Below are 6,528 nucleotides of genomic sequence, written 5' to 3'. Positions count from 1 at the left end.
GTTTCAGCCCCTCTGTTTCAGCCCCTCTGTTTCTTGCCCTCTGTTTCAGCACCTCTGTTCCAGCCCCTCTGTTTCAGCCCCTCCGTTTCAGCCCCTCTGTTTCAGCCCCTCTGGTTCAGCCCCTCTGTTTCAGCCCCTCTGTTTCTCGCCCTTTGTTTCAGCCCCTCTGTTTGTCGCCCTCTGTTTCAGCCCCTCTGTTTCTCGCCCTCTGTTTCAGCCCCTCTGTTTCAGCCCCTCTGTTTCAGCCCCTCTGTTTCTCGCCCTCTGTTTCAGCCCCTCTGTTTCTTGCCCTCTGTTTCATCCCCTCTGTTTCAGCCCCTCTGTTTCTCGCCCTTTGTTTCTGCCCCTCTGTTTCTCGCCCTCTGTTTCAGCCCCTCTGTTTCTCGCCTTCTGTTTCAGCCCCTCTGATTCAGGCCCTCAGTTTCAGCCCCTCTGATTCAGCCCCTCTGATTCAGCCCCTCTGTTTCTCGCCCTCTGTTTCAGCCCCTCTGTTTCAGCCCTTCTGTTTCAGCCACTCGGTTTCAGCCCCTCTGTTTCTTGCCCTCTGTTGCAGCCCCTCTGTTTCAGACCCTCTGTTTCAGCCCCTCTGTTTCTCGCCCACTGTTTCTGCCTCTCTGTTTCTCGCCCTCTGTTTCAGCCCCTCTGTTTCAGCCCCTCTGATTCAGCCCCTCTGTTTCAGCCCCTCTGAATCAGCCCCTCTGTTTCAGACCAACTATTTCAGCCCCTCTGTTTCAGCCACTCTGTTTCAGGCTCTCTGTTTCAGCCCGTCTGTTTCAGCCCGTCTGTTTCAGCCCCTCTGTTTCAGCCCCTCTGATTCAGTACCTTAGTTTCACGCCCTCTGTTTCAGCCCCTCTGTTTCAGCCCCTCTATTTCAGCCCCTCTGTTTCAGCCCCTCTGTTTCAGGCTCTCTGTTTCAGCCCGTCTGTTTCAGCCCCTCTGTTTCTCTCCCTCTGTTTCAGCCCCTCTGTTTCTCGCCCACTGTTTCAGCCCCTCTGTTTCAGCCCCTCTGATTCAGCCCCTCTGATTCAGCCCCTCTGTTTCTCACCCTCTGTTTCAGCCCCTCTGTTTCAGCCCCTCTGATTCAGCCCCTCTGATTCAGCCCCTCTGTTTCTCGCCCTCTGTTTCTGCCCCTCTGTTTCAGCCCCTCTGTTTCAGCCCCTCTGTTTCTTGCCCTCTGTTTCAGCCCCTCTGTTTCAGCCCCTCTGTTTCAGCCCCTCCGATTCAGCCCCTCTGTTTCTCACCCTCTGTTTCTGCCCCTCTGTTTCAGCCCCTCTGTTTCTCGCCCTCTGTTTCAGCCCCTCTGTTTCTCGCCTTCTGTTTCAGCCCCTCTGTTTCAGCCCCTCTGTTTCTCGCCTTCTGTTTCAGCCCCTCTGATTCAGCCCCTCTGTTTCTCGCCCTCTGTTTCAGCCGCTCTGTTTCAGCCCTTCTGTTTCAGCCACTCGGTTTCAGCCCCTCTGTTTCTTGCCCTCTGTTTCAGCCCCTCTGTTTCTCGCCCTCTGTTTCAGCCCCTCTGTTTCTCGCCCTCTGTTTCAGCCCCTCTGTTTCGCACTCTCTGTTTCAGCCCCTCTGTTTCAGCCCCTCTGTTTCTCGCCCTCTGTTTCTGCTCCTCTGTTTCTCGCCCTCTGTTTCAGCCGCTCTGTTTCTCGCCCTCTGTTTCAGCCCCTCTGATTCAGCCCCTCTGTTTCAGCCCCTCTGAATCAGCCCCTCTGTTTCAGCCCCTCTGATTCAGCCCCTCTGTTTCTCGCCCTCTGTTTCAGCCCCTCTGTTTCAGCCCCTCTGTTTCAGCACCTCTGTTTCAGCCCCTCTGTTTCTCGTCCTCTGTTTCAGCCCCTCTGTTTCTCGCCCTCTGTTTCAGCCCCTCTGATTCAGCCCCTCTGTTTCTCGCTCTCTGTTTCAGCCCCTCTGTTATTCGCCATCTCTTTCAGCCCCTCTGTTTCTCGCCCTCTGTTTCAGCCCCTCTGTTTCAGCCCCTCTGTTTCAGCCCCTCTGTTTCTCGCCCTCTGTTTCAGCCCCTCTGTTTCTCGCCCTCTGTTTCAGCCCCTCTGTTTCTTGCCCTCTGTTTCAGCCCCTCTGTTTCAGCCCCACTGTTTCTCGCCCTCTGTTTCTGCCCCTCTGTTTCTCGCCTTCTGTTTCAGCCCCTCTGATTCAGGCCCTCTCTTTCAGCCCCTCTGTTTCTCGCCTTCTGTTTCAGCCCCTCTGATTCAGGCCCTCTGTTTCAGCCCCTCTGATTCAGCCCCTCTGTTTCTCGCCCTCTGTTTCAGCCCCTCTGTTTCAGCCCTTCTGTTTCAGCCACTCGGTTTCAGCCCCTCTGTTTCTGGCCCTCTGTTTCAGCCCCTCTGTTTCTCGCTCTCTGTTTCAGCCCCTCTGTTTCAGCCCCTCTGTTTCAGCCCCTCTGTTTCTCGCCCTCTGTTTCATCCCCTCTGTTTCTTGCCCTCTGTTTCAGCCCCTCTGTTTCAGCCCCTCTGTTTCAGCCCCTCTGTTTCTCGCCCTCTGTTTCAGCCCCTCTGATTCAGCCCCTCTGTTTCTCGCCCTCTGTTTCAGCCCCTCTGTTTCTCGCCCTCTGTTTCAGCCCCTCTGTTTCAGCCCCTCTGTTTCAGCCCCTCTGTTTCTCGCCCTCTGTTTCAGCCCCTCTGATTCAGCCCCTCTGTTTCTCGCCCTCTGTTTCAGCCCCTCTGTTTCTCGCCCTCTGTTTCAGCCCCTCTGTTTCAGCCCCTCTGATTCAGCCCCTCTGTTTCAGCCCCTCTGATTCAGTACCTTAGTTTCTCGCCCTCTGTTTCAGCCCCTCTGTTTCAGCCCCTCTATTTCAGCCCCTCTGTTTCAGCCCCTCTGTTTCAGGCTCTCTGTTTCAGCCCGTCTGTTTCAGCCCCACTGTTTCAGCCCCTCTGATTCAGTCCCTTAGTTTCTCGCCCTCTGTTTTAGCCGCTCTGTTTCAGCCCCTCTGATTCAGCCCCTCTGATTCAGCCCCTCTGTTTCTCGCCCTCTGTTTCAGCCCCTCTGTTTCAGCCCCTCTGATTCAGCCCCTCTGATTCAGCCCCTCTGTTTCTCGCCCTCTGTTTCTGCCCCTCTGTTTCAGCCCCTCTGTTTCAGCCCCTCTGTTTCTTGCCCTCTGTTTCAGCCCCTCTGTTTCAGCCCCTCTGTTTCAGCCCCTCCGATTCAGCCCCTCTGTTTCAGCCCCTCTGTTTCTGCCCCTCTGTTTCCGCCCCTCTGTTTCTCGCCCTTTGTTTCAGCCCCTCTGTTTCTCGCCCTCTGTTTCAGCCCCTCTGTTTCAGCCCCTCTGTTTCAGCCCCTCTGTTTCTCGCCCTCTGTTTCAGCCCCTCTGTTTCTTGCCCTCTGTTTCAGCCCCTCTGTTTCAGCCCCACTGTTTCTCGCCCTCTGTTTCTGCCCCTCTGTTTCTCGCCCTCTGTTTCAGCCCGTCTGTTTCTCGCCTTCTGTTTCAGCACCTCTGATTCAGCCCCTCTGTTTCAGCCCCTCTGTTTCAGCCCCTCTGATTCAGCTCCTCTGTTTCTCGCCCTCTGTTTCAGCCCCTCTGTTTCAGCCCTTCTGTTTCAGCCACTCGGTTTCAGCCGCTCTGTTTCTTGCCCTCTGTTTCAGCCCCTCTGTTTATCGCCCTCTGTTTTAGCCCCTCTGTTTCTCGCCCTCTGTTTCAGCCCCTCTGTTTCGCACTCTCTGTTTCAGCCCCTCTGTTTCAGCCCCTCTGTTTCAGCCCCTCCGATTCAGCCCCTCTGTTTCAGCCCCTCTGTTTCTGCCCCTCTGTTTCAGCCCCTCTGTTTCTCGCCCTTTGTTTCAGCCCCTCTGTTTCTCGCCCTCTGTTTCAGATCCTCTGCTTCAGCCCCTCTGTTTCAGCCCCTCTGTTTCTCGCTCTCTGTTTCAGCCCCTCTGTTTCTTGCCCTCTGTTTCAGCCCCTCTGTTTCAGCCCCACTGTTTCTCGCCCTCTGTTTCTGCCCCTCTGTTTCTCGCCTTCTGTTTCAGCCCCTCTGATTCAGGCCCTCTCTTTCTGCCCCTCTGTTTCTCGCCTTCTGTTTCAGCCCCTCTGATTCAGGCCCTCTGTTTCAGCCCCTCTGATTCAGCCCCTCTGATTCAGCCCCTCTGTTTCTCGCCCTCTGTTTCAGCCCCTCTGTTTCAGCCCTTCTGTTTCAGCCACTCGGTTTCAGCCCCTCTGTTTCTGGCCCTCTGTTTCAGCCCCTTTGTTTCTCGCTCTCTGTTTCAGCCCCTCTGTTTCAGCCCCTCTGTTTCAGCCCCTCTGTTTCTCGCCCTCTGTTTCAGCCCCTCTGTTTCTTGCCCTCTGTTTCAGCCCCTCTGTTTCAGCCCCTCTGTTTCAGCACCTCTGTTTCTCGCCCTCTGTTTCAGCCCCTCTGATTCAGCCCCTCTGTTTCTCGCCCTCTGTTTCAGCCCCTCTGTTTCTCGCCCTCTGTTTCAGCCCCTCTGTTTCAGCCCCTCTGTTTCAGCCCCTCTGTTTCTCGCCCTCTGTTTCAGCCCCTCTGATTCAGCCCCTCTGTTTCTCGCCCTCTGTTTCAGCCCCTCTGTTTCTCGCCATCTGTTTCAGCCCCTCTGTTTCTCGCCCTCTGTTTCAGCCCCTCTGTTTCAGCCCCTCTGTTTCAGCCCCTCTGTTTCTCGCCCTCTGTTTCAGCCCCTCTGTTTCTCGCCCTCTGTTTCTGCCTCTCTGTTTCTCGCCCTCTGTTTCAGCCCCTCTGTTTCAGCCCCTCTGATTCAGCCCCTCTGTTTTAGCCCCTCTGAATCAGCCCCTCTGTTTCAGACCCTCTATTTCAGCCCCTCTGTTTCAGCCACTCTGTTTCAGGCTCTCTGTTTCAGCCCGTCTGTTTCAGCCCCTCTGTTTCAGCCCCTCTGATTCAGTACCTTAGTTTCACGCCCTCTGTTTCAGCCCCTCTGTTTCAGCCCCTCTATTTCAGCCCCTCTGTTTCAGCCCCTCTGTTTCAGGCTCTCTGTTTCAGCCCGTCTGTTTCAGCCCCTCTGTTTCTCTCCCTCTGTTTCAGCCCCTCTGTTTCTCGCCCACTGTTTCAGCCCCTCTGTTTCAGCCCCTCTGATTCAGCCCCTCTGATTCAGCCCCTCTGTTTCTCACCCTCTGTTTCAGCCCCTCTGTTTCAGCCCCTCTGATTCAGCCCCTCTGATTCAGCCCCTCTGTTTCTCGCCCTCTGTTTCTGCCCCTCTGTTTCAGCCCCTCTGTTTCAGCCCCTCTGTTTCTTGCCCTCTGTTTCAGCCCCTCTGTTTCAGCCCCTCTGTTTCAGCCCCTCCGATTCAGCCCCTCTGTTTCTCACCCTCTGTTTCTGCCCCTCTGTTTCAGCCCCTCTGTTTCTCGCCCTCTGTTTCAGCCCCTCTGTTTCTCGCCTTCTGTTTCAGCCCCTCTGTTTCAGCCCCTCTGTTTCTCGCCTTCTGTTTCAGCCCCTCTGATTCAGCCCCTCTGTTTCTCGCCCTCTGTTTCAGCCGCTCTGTTTCAGCCCTTCTGTTTCAGCCACTCGGTTTCAGCCCCTCTGTTTCTTGCCCTCTGTTTCAGCCCCTCTGTTTCTCGCCCTCTGTTTCAGCCCCTCTGTTTCTCGCCCTCTGTTTCAGCCCCTCTGTTTCGCACTCTCTGTTTCAGCCCCTCTGTTTCAGCCCCTCTGTTTCTCGCCCTCTGTTTCTGCTCCTCTGTTTCTCGCCCTCTGTTTCAGCCGCTCTGTTTCTCGCCCTCTGTTTCAGCCCCTCTGATTCAGCCCCTCTGTTTCAGCCCCTCTGAATCAGCCCCTCTGTTTCAGCCCCTCTGATTCAGCCCCTCTGTTTCTCGCCCTCTGTTTCAGCCCCTCTGTTTCTCACCCTCTGTTTCAGCACCTCTGTTTCAGCCCCTCTGTTTCTCGCCCTCTGTTTCAGCCCCTCTGTTTCTCGCCCTCTGTTTCAGCCCCTCTGATTCAGCCCCTCTCTTTCTCGCTCTCTGTTTCAGCCCCTCTGTTATTCGCCATCTCTTTCAGCCCCTCTGTTTCTCGCCCTCTGTTTCAGCCCCTCTGTTTCAGCCCCTCTGTTTCAGCCCCTCTGTTTCTCGCCCTCTGTTTCAGCCCCTCTGTTTCTCGCCCTCTGTTTCAGCCTCTCTGTTTCTCGCCCTCTGTTTCAGCCCCTCTGTTTCAGCCCCTCAGATTCAGCCCCTCTGTTTCAGCCCCTCTGTTTCTCGCCCTCTGTTTCAGCCCCTCTGATTCAGCCCCTCTGTTTCAGCCCCCCTGATTCAGCCCCTCTGTTTCTGACCCTCTATTTCAGCCCCACTGTTTCAGCCACTCTGTTTCAGGCTCTCTGTTTCAGCCCGTCTGTTTCAGCCCCTCTGTTTCAGCCCCTCTGTTTCAGCCCCTCTGATTCAGTACCTTAGTTTCTCGCCCTCTGTTTCAGCCCCTCTGTTTCAGCCCCTCTGATTCAGCCCCTCTGATTCAGCCCCTCTGATTCAGCCCCTCTGTTTCTCGCCCTCTGTTTCTGCCCCTCTGTTTCAGCCCCTCTGTTTCAGCCCCTCTGTTTCTTGCCCTCTGTTTGAGCCCCTCTGTTTCAGCCCCTCCGATT

The sequence above is a fragment of the Chiloscyllium punctatum genome, unplaced genomic scaffold, assembly GCF_047496795.1.
Source record: "Chiloscyllium punctatum isolate Juve2018m unplaced genomic scaffold, sChiPun1.3 scaffold_63, whole genome shotgun sequence".
Classification (NCBI taxonomy): domain Eukaryota; kingdom Metazoa; phylum Chordata; class Chondrichthyes; order Orectolobiformes; family Hemiscylliidae; genus Chiloscyllium; species Chiloscyllium punctatum.
This window is presented reverse-complemented; position numbering follows the sequence as displayed.